Here is a 12,079-nt window from a genome sequence, read left to right on the forward strand (position 1 = left end):
GCTCTTGAAGCCTAGAGTGGGGAGGTAGGAGGGAGTTAAAAAAATAATAATAAAAAAATCATAATCTGAACTGTGGCCTTCATGTCTAGGGTAAACACGCGATCCTCTTTTTTCATTTCTGCATCTTTAACATTTATTGTCAGTCATGTCTGTGTGACATATGTCACACTGCTGGCTCCCTCTTGGAGCTCAGATGTGGTTTCTGCAGGAAGTCCTGTGGGAACCTCTGTAGCGCACATTTTCTTGAAACATCGGATCCGGCTCTTGCAACCTCTTCCATCCCCCCCCTTTAGCTCCCACCACAGATGAACCAATCTGATGACTTCGCTAACATTTTAGAGGTTTCTCCAATATGAGCAAACCCAGCAATCTCTTGCCACATTCACTTGACAACGAGAAAAGCATGTGTCTTGGGATGCTGACTTCATGGAGTCCTCTTTCTCTTCTCCCCCAAGTTTCCAGTCTTTTTTTCAGGGCGCTTAGCAACATTAAGCACCCACCTGGGCTAGTGCCTGTCTGGTTCCCAGAGAGCCAATCCCCAATGCTTCTTTAGTGAGGGAAGTGCTAATTTGGTTCTCCTCATGCCTTTCTAGTGGCTCACTCGGATTCTTCTTTGCTGGTTTTGTGGAAAGAATAGACGTATTATCTTCATCCTAGGAAAGGAGAAAAACATGAGCTTTGCACTTCCCTCAATTTACCTCTCATTTCTCCATTTACACTGTCAGGGAGACAAGAGTTATGAGGATGGGGCTAGTGGTGGGGTTGATTAAGAAATGGAGACAGGTTTCAGTTTCTCCTTAAAGGGAGGTGTCGGGTGCTGACTGCAAGTGACTCTGTAAATTTAGAAGGAGTGGAGCCATAGCACCATTTATTTCCAAATTAGGTTCCTAGTTAAATTCATGACCAGCAGAAACAGCATTCCATAGGACATCCCATTGCATGTATAATAGTGATCTTCTCAGACCAACCATGCCAACATGAACTTTTACTTAATATGCAAATTCCTGAGGCCAGCAGGTGGCACAGTAGTTAAAGTGCTAGACTTCTACATGGTCAGTCCCAGTTCAAGCACTGGACCCAGCAGCTTGAAAATCATGCCAGGCATGTGTGCTTGCATGGCCAAAATCCAGAAAGGAGAATGGAAAAGAAGGGGATGCAACATGGCCATCTTCCCTAGGGATGATTTCTTACTCTCTCTCTCTCTCTCTTTGTCTCTCTCCCCCCTCTGGCAAGCGCATGTGCCCCATGACCAAAACCTAAAAAAATTAAAAAATAGATATATAAAAGCCAGCTCCTAAAAGTTTTGAGAGAAACAAGTGTAAAACTGGTCCAATTTATAGTAAAATATGCCTAAGGAATTTACTGATCTTTATTTTCCTAGTAAAGAAAGGCTGAGCTGGCTAGGTAACCTGATTTTTAAGGGAGCTAGATCCCATGTACTGACTGCACAGTTCAAGTCCCAAAACTGGTGGCTTCAAAAACACACCAGGTGTGTGAGCGTGCATGCCTCAAATCCTGAGAAGAGAATATAGCAGAAGGTACTGTGACACGGTCATTCCCACCTACGGGGTGATTTCTACCTTTCTCTATGTCTGTTTTTTTCTCTTTCTATCTGGTGTGTACACATACCCTATAACAAAAAAAAGTTTTTAAATAAATATGTAAAAGACAAGCTAAACCAAAGGAAGAAATATTTTATCATGACTCTTCAGCTAGTTGGTTTGAGGATATATATGAGACAGGGAAACTTCTTGGTATTCACATGTATTAGTTCAGGCTGTAGCAACAAAATACCCTAGACTAGGTTGCTTAAACTACAGAAATGTATTTCTCATAGTTCTGGAGGCTGAGAATTAAAGACAAGATTGGTTTGGTTCTTGGTGAGAGCCTTTTTCTGGTTTGCAGATGACTGTCCTCATGCTGAGTTCTCATGAAAGAGAGAGACACCAAGTCTACTATGACAGCTTTACCTCAGGACAAAATTACCTCCCAAAAGTTCTATATCCAAATATTATCCCACTGGGGATTAAGACTCAGACGTTTGAAGGGACCAGCAGATGGCATAGTGGTTATGTCACTGGACTCCCACATGGCCTACTCTGGTTTGAGTCCTAGACCCAGTGGTTTGAAAATCAAGTTGGGTGTATGTGCATTCATGCCCAAGATCCTGGGAGAAGAATGGAGGAGGAGAGATTGTGACATGACCATTCTCCACCAGGGGTGATTTCTCACTTTCCCTATCACTGTCTCTGTCTCTCTCTCTCCACTGAGCACATGTACCCTAAAGCAAAAACCTCTTTTAAAAAGACTTTGACATTTGAATTGGGGGAAGACATAGTTAGTCCATGGCACCATAGTACCAAAATCAGTCTTGCCTAAGTCTAGCTTCCCAACCACTGTCATACACGTAGCTATGTGTCTGGGAAAGTGTTGTCAAAACCTTTCTAAAGAAGACAAAAATAATAGTATGATCTAACTTATTTCACAGTTTTCCTCCAGATGAAATGTAAATGATCTCTTTTAACAACCTTCTAGCTTCCTGTCATTTTTCTTTTTTTTTTAATTCCGAGTAGCTAGCCACAGCAGTACCTGGTTTAGGATGTTGATTGTGTCCCAATTAGAGGCACAAAATCAGTTAGGGCAAGAGTCTGGCTGGAGGAAACAGCCAGGAAAGATCATGACTTAGGGACCACTTTGATAGCTAAGGTTTGCCACTAGAAAGCACAGGAGTCACACTATTCAGGAGGAAAAGGGATGGTGCAATTTAGGCTCACCTAAATGTTATCTAGAAGGATGTTAGGTACAGAAGTAACCTTGGGGAGGAAGTGAAGAATGGCAGCTAAGTGACCTCTCAGAACATTATTAAATATAATGTTTTTAACAAGATCATATATTCATTTGGGGTGTTGGAATAAATTAATGGCAATTCTAGGAAGGTCAAAACTTCTAGAGACTCACTTCTCAAAAACAAAACAAAAGGGAAAATAAACAAACAGTAAACAAAACTGTCCTGTGAATGTGCTGAGCTGTGTACAGACAGGGATGGTGGAAGGACCAGACCGGATGGAAGTAGCTCAAAGCAACAGAAGAGCAGAAAGTGAGCACAAAGCTGGAGAAGCACGGATAAATCAGCTCAGTCAACATCCCAGGGGTCTGAAATGACGTCTGTGAGGAGCTCAGAAGGTTAACAAGCAGTGAAAAGGCAGCAGGATGAAGCCTGCCTGGAATCTGACAATGGAAAGGAAGAGAAAGTATTGGATCATCTATTCCAATCCCTCCTTCACTTAATAAATGCTCTCTAAAATGGTTGCTTTCCAAATATGAGAGATAAGCTGATATTTAAAACCCTGATGGCTTTTAAAAAGTAAACTATCCCCTTAGGAAAGAGGATAAAAACATATCGCCATCCATCTTACAGATGAAACACAGGACACATAGAGTATATACTGCATCTTAAGAAGTGAATGTTCAACAGGTGACATTCAAATTTCAGAAGTGATAATAGTTTTATTTTGACAGAGGAAAGTTTGTAGTATACATTGGAAAGCCAGGTTTTAATGAATCCTTGTTAATGTTTATTGTTTTTATTCCTCTTTCATGGCTTACAATATATCTACTTGGAATAGCTCATTAACCTTGCCAAGTTTTTGCACTGAAGCACAAGGAGTCTGGCAGAAAATGCAAGCACTTGGAGCATTAAAAATAAATAAATATATATTTCTCTCATTGTATATGCACACGTCTTGGCAAATGTGATTGGCAATCTCTTACTAGCCAAGTACCACCAAGCAAATCAGATAGGGGGAAAAAGTAAAAATAAAAGCCCAACCTAGTTAATGATTCTAATTTAATTGAAGAAAAGTATCAAAATCAACAGAGCAATTTGCAGTAGTTTCAAAATGGCACTGGAAGAGATGACAAGTAAATTACAAAGGCACTTCGGATGCTCCAAGTTTATCTGTGCTTGTTAATTTGGTCACATACAGACTATTACCTCGTAATCAGAGAAGCCAATTAATACAGCCATAAAATATATGTGTGGGGACCAGCAGATGGCATAAAGTTTGCATCACTGGACTCCCAGGAGTCGACCACAGTTCAAGTCCCAGACCAAGCGGCTGAAAACTCACACCAGGCGCATGTGCTTGAATGCCCAAGATCTCTAGAGAAGACTGGAGAAGGGATTGTGGTATGACCATCCCCACTGGGGGTGATCTCCACTTTCTGTCTCTCTGTCTCTGTCTTTCTGGGGAGCGTACACACTCTACAGCAAAAATATTTCAAAAAAAAAAAATTACAAGTGTGGGCCAGTCAGTAGCATGGGGGTTGGGATGGATGGATCTCATGTGGCCAGCTGCACAGTTTGAGACCCAAATTTTGTGGCTGAAAAATACTCCAGTTGCATGTGCATGCATGCCCAATGTCTGAAAGGAGAATCTGAGAGAGAAGAGAAGAGAAGGGATTGTGAAATGGCTCTCCCCCTTGGGAAGGTGATTTCTCATTTTCTTTCTCTCTCTCTTTCTCTCTCTCTCTCTCTCTCTCTCTCTCACACACACACACACACCCTCTTTGGCAAGCACATGTACCCTACGGTGAAACTAAAGAAAAAAAGAAATAATAGAAAATACAAGTATATTCACGCCACGTGATGATGGTTTACCAATAGATGGTAACAAATCAATATTTGCCATCGTCATTTGTGGGGAAAGCTTTATCTTAAGATCTTTCAATTTGGCCGGAAGCAATCAGAGCAGACTATGTTCTCTCTCCAGTTTCCCTATCAGTGAGAAGAAATGGTTTCTGAGGCCTATCTGCCTTTGCAACCCTTAGGCAGGTATCAGTTCACGAACACATTATACTCCTTTATTCTGTATGCAGAGAAGCTATACCAAGGACACTTGCTTTCCTCACATGCAAGATTTTAAAATATGATCCTTCACAAATTACTATTTAATTGTCCAAAATATGAAGAAACCTTTTCTTTCTTTTTTTAGTTTGTTGTAGGGCATGTGCTTTCACCAGGGAGAGACCAAGAGAGAGAGACAAAGAGAGAGAATGAAAGTGAAATTATTCATTCTTGGGGGAGGGGGCACCACCATCCCTTCTCTTCCATTCTCCTCTCAGAATTTCGGGAACATATGCACATGTACCCAATGTATTTCTCAAGCCACTGGTTCTGGGACCTAGACTTGAACTGAGCAGTCAGCCATGTGGGATTCAGGTGCCACAAACTCCGCATCACCTGTAGGTCCAAAGGAAACTTTTTTTTAACTAGAGTTGAAATAGATTAATTTTCAAGGGTCATTTGATTTGTGTGCCCAAGTCGGAGTAAGAGGCATCTAAGCATATCCAGTCCACATTGTATTTCACTATTTCCAAAGAGAAGAAAAGACAAAGTCTCAATTCTTTAAAGAATTAAAATAACATTAAAATCTGTGCATGTTGGCTTCAAAATTAAGAAGAGACATCTTTAAAAACAAAAAGAAAAAACTTGTAAATAGACTATGTGGTCCGTTACAAGTTTATTTGTGACTTTATACTGGAGGAAAGCTAAATGAAAGAGACATAGATACTGTGCTAACTACCTTGGTATCTATACCACCCTTCCTTTGAAATAATTTGAATTAATAAGAGTGTATTGCTCCAGAATAGACCGTGAAGAGCAGCGTTTTTGAATACTCACTCGGTAACTTACGAGCTCTGAGTCTTCCTGCAAGTTACTTAAGTTTATTAATAAACTGCCTGAATGACAGTCAAGTTACCAAGAAAAATACCGATGATAATACCTATCACACAGGGTCTTGTAAGGATTTAACAAAAAGGTGTTTGAAAAAATGCTTAGCAGAGCTCCTGGTGTCTGATAAATGGTGGCTCCTCATTGTTCTAAGTAACATGAAATTGAATTTCTAAGTGTATATCTATCTGGAGCTGGCAGTGTTAGCTCTGTTCAAGTTGCCTATTGTGCTCAAGTGATAAAATTACAGCTGGAATGCTCTAGAAGACAGAGAGTTGGAGCTCATTGGAAGCAAAACAAATTCAAAAATTAAATCTAAAAATGGTCAAGAGCCTTTGGACTCTATTTCAGGGCATCAGAGAAATGACGAATAAAGTAGGGTTGGTAATTGTAGGCGGACCTTAAATGGTGTCATTAAGAAAAATGAAGTGTTTTTAGGAGCTGTTGTAATCTAATGACACATTGAGTCAAGGGACAGAGTCTTTTTTGAGACTATTTGTCATAAGGTGACTATACTCACCAAAGAGAAACAGAGAAAGACAGTGAGACAGCAAAAGTGAGAACTCACCCCACAGTGGGGATGACCATGCCACAATTGCTTCTCCTTCTCTCAGGGATTTTGGGCATGTATGCACATGCTCCCAGTGTGTTTTTCAAACTGTTGGGTTCAGCACTTGAACCATGGAGTCAGCCACGTGGCACCCAACACCTTAACCACCACACCACCTACTGGCCTAAAAGGTATAGGTTCTTACCACTTGAATGTAAGACTATGTATATTGATATATACACGTATATAGATAATTTGATGATCCAAATATATAGAATGATGAAACACATTTGAGAGAAAATAAATTTGATATTTTCTTTTTCAGTGTCATAAATGAAAGCAAAATCTTCTTAATCCATTATTCCTATCATAGGATTAATTATAATTTTATATTATCAGAAGCACGAATTTTACTGCTTTGAAAATGATCAAACATGTGAAGACTAGATTGTGTAGTGTAACTCTTTTTCTTTTGAGAGAGAGACTTTTGCTATAGGGTACATGCTCTTGCCAGAGAGATGAGAGAGAGAGAGAGAGAGAAAGTAAGAAATTACCATCTGGGGGAGGGCCATGTTGCAATCCCTTCTCCAACTTCCTCCGGGGATCTTGGGCATGCAAACACACACGCCTGGTGTGATTGTGAGGCTGCTGGGAATGAACCATGGTCGCCCATGAGGAAGTCCAGCGACGTAACTGCTCCTCCATCCGCTGGTCCAGTGTAGTATAATTCTAAATCACACAGAATTTTTTTGAGAAGAAAGTTTCTACCGTTTTTTCCCATTATTTTACTAATACATCATGATTTGAGTATATGTGTTCTAAGTTACATTGAATTCTGTAAAGAAGAAACGTTCTGTTTGTCTGTATGCCAGTATTATGAGATGAGTTATTATTTTCACTTAAAATTTCAATGTTAATTGTATTTTAAAATACTGAAGTAAGTATAGTGTCTGTAAGCAAACAGGCAATAACAGCTCAGGATTAATTCCTTTATGTTCCTTTCCTCTCCTTGTATCTTCTCCATGTGCGCACACACACACACACACACACACACACACAACACATACACACAGCTGTGCGACACTTGCTGGCCAAAAAAAATGAAAGAATGTTGTAACCATTACATATCCCTTCCTGGGGCTCTTTAATGTGTCTAAAATTAGATAAATCCAAACTAAATTCAGAGCAGCCTCCTCCTAACTAGTCAATGACCACAGCTGGCAACTTAAAGGCAAAGAAACAAATCTTACGACTGCTCTAGGATCCGCCATAACAGGGAGCCTGAAGAGGAGTAGTCAGCACCACCCAGGAAACTGGGAAGATGCTTTGTGTGTCTACAGCTTCAGCAACTGATATCGGTCTTGTTTTTAAGCATTGCCCTCCAAGATTCAGAAAATGCCTGGCTTATACCCTCCTCTTATCTTCTGCATCCTCTTCTTTTTTGGACTCTTCTTTAAAAAAAAAAATAAATCTTATTTTTTTAAAGATTTTTTAAATTTAACTTTATTTATTTATTTATTTTTGACCAGAGAGAAACATAGCAAAAGCAAGAGCAAGAGAGAGAGACAGAAATTGAGAAAGTAAGCTGCCAGGTCTGGGACTCAAACCACAGTCAGCCATGTGGAAGTGTGCCACCTGCTAGCCCTGGACTCTTCTTTTAAGGGACTTTTTTTAATTGGCTACTACTATATCTGCCTCCTGGGGTACTGATGATCAAATTTACGTCCTGTGTAAATGATTTTCTTTGCAGGATTACGCAGTACAAATTTGGCTCTGAGAACTGCCAAGTGCTTCTATTGTACAAAATACCTAAGCAGCAGAAGATGCTGGAAAGCATACAGATGGCTGACATTCATTGACAATATCATTCTGAATCTCAGGATCTGCACAATCTTCCAATATCAAGTTGAAAGAAATGACGCTGTGTTTCTAGATGACTTAGCGTTGATAAATCTATTTTTTGAAGCTCTGTTAATTTAAGCATTGGCCACTGTTCTTGGACATAAACTTTAACATGGCACATTTTCCAAGAAGCTTGTATTAGCCACTGAGAGTGGATATAAGACAGTTGTCCATACTTTAAAATTAGTCCCATAATCATGTAATCAAGGTGGTGGGCCCTTTCATCTTTACCTGAGTCTCAAAGCTGCTCTAAACTCTTTGAAATAAATTGTTCATGGTTTACACACAGGAAATCATGAGACGTTAATGGTATAGCCCAAGAGGAAGCAGCTTCTACTACAAGGCTGTGCTGTCCAGCAAGAGAGAAGAAGGACTTGTGGTTCCAAAAACTCTAGGAGTCAGACAATCTGGGTTCTAAAATTTGTTCCAGCTGGGACTTACCGTATGTAACTTGAAGCAAGTCACATTTCAGAACTTCAGCTCCACATCTGTAAACCATGCTTTGCCCACTTCGGTGTTGTTGTGAAAACTGAAGAAGATGTTTGATGTGAGACCACAGTGAAAATTACAAATAGCTATGGAAACACCATTGAGAATAATTCACGTGCTTGAAAATGTAGGGAATTTATTAATACAACCAACTTTTATAGAAAGCCCACCATGTGCTGTCCGCAGACTGTTGGAGTAGACTCTGATTAGATGTTCTAATCTCAGGACCTCTTTGCATGACCCCCAGATATGCACAGAGGCCATTTGTGAAGAATGAAAACCACATGCACTGAGTATTTCCTCAAGACGGCCATGTACTTGGTGAGCTCACATAGGCATTTTTTTTTCATACTGTTTAGTAACTTTTGTTATAGAAAGGAGAAAAACAAATGGGGTGGTTACAACTCATAAACTCATAAGGGAGTTAGTGAACAGAATATTGAGTGTTAAACATAGACAAGAATGAGAAGATCAAGAGATACCCAATGTACTTGAGGCACCAAAAATCATAAATCATCAGGGTGTTAAATATTCAAGTTACTCTAAATATGAATGAGCCATGACACACCAAATATACAAGAAGCGTTCAATACCCAGGGTACATGTTTAAAACATATAACTAGAAGCAAGGAAATTTTTTTAACTAATTAATGAACCATGGTCTAAAAAATTTTTAAGTTGTTCTTTGAGTTTTTCTGTTCTTTGCCTCCTGGGACCACTTTCCTGGGAATAAACGTAAAAGCTATTGATGCATAGAGGTGGTTGCTCACATGACTTCTCTTTCCTAATGCAGATGACAAGTCATCACAGTGATTAGTCACCCTCTCTCAGGCCTACTGGTCCTTATTGTGCTGTGCCAACACTTCAGTGTCTCCTGATACTTCGTCTTCAACAACAGGATGTAAACCACACAGATGGCACTGCTCATACTAACACCACCTGTTAGCTGGGCACAGTCCTAAGGCCTGTATGATTTCACTCAATTCTCACTAAAAACCAATGATGTTTCACGGCATAGTTATCTTCCACATTTCACAGACAAGGGAGCTGAGACACATAAAGATTGAGTTGCTTCACAAGGTCATGCAGTTAATAGGTAGCAGAGTTGAAGCCAACTGAGCAGGCTTGCCCCAGAACCCTGGTTTAAAGCACCCTGGTCAAAGCTGCCTGTTGCCTTCATGCATGGCTTTTGGATTTGTCTTTCAATGCACATTACACTCTTGAACCTGTCAATGAAACTACTTTTTTCATATTCCCCACTCCTCAGCTTACACTGGGTGTGAAAAAAACAGAGGTTAATTTAAGGGAGAAAATAGCAAGGTCTCTAACTAAGACTGGAATGAGGCTTTAACTTCAGAATATATGCAAGGTTATGAGTTTTAAAGGGCAGTTAAGCCTGGGAAGAAGGGAAGGATGATGCATTTCTCCCCTTTGTAGACTTCTTTTCTCACTATGTCCTTTGCCAACCACAAATTAAAAAGTAGTTTGAGAGGCGTGCAAGTGACATGGTGGTTAAAGTGCTGGACTCCCACTTGGCCAACCATGGTTCAAGTTCCAGACCTAGAGACTTGCTTTCTCACTTTGCCTTTCTCTCTGTCTCTCTCTGGTCAAATTAAAAATATTAATAATAAAACAAATAAAGTAAATAAATAATTCCCTTTTTTAAAGACAATAGTTCCAGTGGAAGAGACTTATCGAATGCTGTTACACTGAAATGGTTTAAGAAGTTTCCTACGAAATTGCTTAGAGGTCCTTCTTTTTCAACTAAACTCTTACCTGTTCTTTCTAATCTTACTCCACAAGGTTCCTCCTATAACTTAATACACACAATCATGTTCAACCCACACCCAACCCTATAAAGAGGCTATGACTGTTTTAGAGAGGAGGAAATGGAAGCTCAAAACACACAAAGATAGCCTCAGATTACAAAGCTAAGAAATCGTAAAAGTCCATTATGAAGCCTAGGCTCACTGACAGCAGGACACGCCTTCTTTTCCTTATAGCTCGCCTCTGGCCAGTCCACACTGGTGGGGCGTGCTTAGAGCTTACGGTCACACTGACTTTGCACCTCAACCGATAAGACTCGCCCTGACAGTGAGTCATTTCTGCATCAGCCCTTCCCCAGGGCTGGGCTTGATTAGGGTGGGCTGACTTCCTGGAAAGCCAGCAAAATATAGCGTGAGCAGAAGAGAACCCATGACTCTGGGTACAGTCTGAGTGTGCCTTTCCTGTGAGAGTGGTCAATTCAGCGAGTGGTAGGATTATCCTGACACACTCCAAGCTCATTCACAGTCCCTGATTTTTTTTTTTTTTCCTGGTGGCATCAGCATACTCAGCAGTAAGTTTTCAAATGTATCTCATTAGTCATTTGTAGCCAACATTTTCGCACATGCCAGAAACACGCCCTTTCATTTGGACATCCACACACCTCTCAGATCACTCGGGCCATGGGGACCTGCAGAGCAATTTGCCTCCATGTCACCTTCCACCTGTGCTTGCTTTCCTGTAACAGCTAAGAAAAATAGGACGATGCCTGGGATTGGTTCCTGACTTACAGAGCCACGCCATTAACAGGAACAACTAGGTCTAAGATACTTTGACAATGGGTAAACTATGCCTGCCTCTATCTGAAATGTGTTATTACCTAACAGGTTAATAGCTGTTCATGTAGTTTGTTAAACAAGTAAACTGTCTATGATATAAGGAAACATTTCATAATATTAACATCATACAGTTCTTATAGTTTGTAAATTTCTTTAACAAATCCTTTGATGGAAATATTCTGATTATAACCTAGATTTGTAGACCCTAAAGTGGAAGGAAGGAATCTCTGAGGACCTTGAAGTTATCAGAAGGATTATAAGAGTCCACGTAGATTGAAAAATAATAATCTTTGCACATTTATGTATTACTATTATTAAAATTCATAATTTTCAAAATGCAAATGTGCAATGAACAAAATGCAAATCCACATGTAGTTGATATTGAATGCATAATCATTCTTCATTTCTTCCATTTTCTCTGAAAGTGCAATTCTTGTTACAGGGAAAATCCTATGAGAAAAGGGCACTAACAAATTGTCCTTGCATTCTACGAGTCTGGGAACCTCTGATCTAGCCAGATTGTCTTTTTCTGGAATTGCACCCATTTGACTCATGAACCGTGAACCTTTGACACAAGCTGTCAGGATTTCTTCATAGGCACAAGTGATCTACATCTGACTCAGCCTGGGATTTCTCTTCTTCTTCCTTTGCCATTAGTTTTATCTACAGGGATCTGCAGTGTAAACTCTTTTCCAGTGAGTTGTGATAGAGGCCACGGGCAAAGGTCACTTCCTCTTGGAGCCTTCTTGACTCTGCTTTAAGAGTGACACTTTCTTTTTTTCTTTTTTTGAGAGTTTTTTT

The sequence above is a fragment of the Tupaia chinensis genome, unplaced genomic scaffold, assembly GCF_000334495.1.
Source record: "Tupaia chinensis unplaced genomic scaffold, TupChi_1.0 Scaffold000644_1, whole genome shotgun sequence".
In the NCBI taxonomy this organism is placed as follows: domain Eukaryota; kingdom Metazoa; phylum Chordata; class Mammalia; order Scandentia; family Tupaiidae; genus Tupaia; species Tupaia belangeri.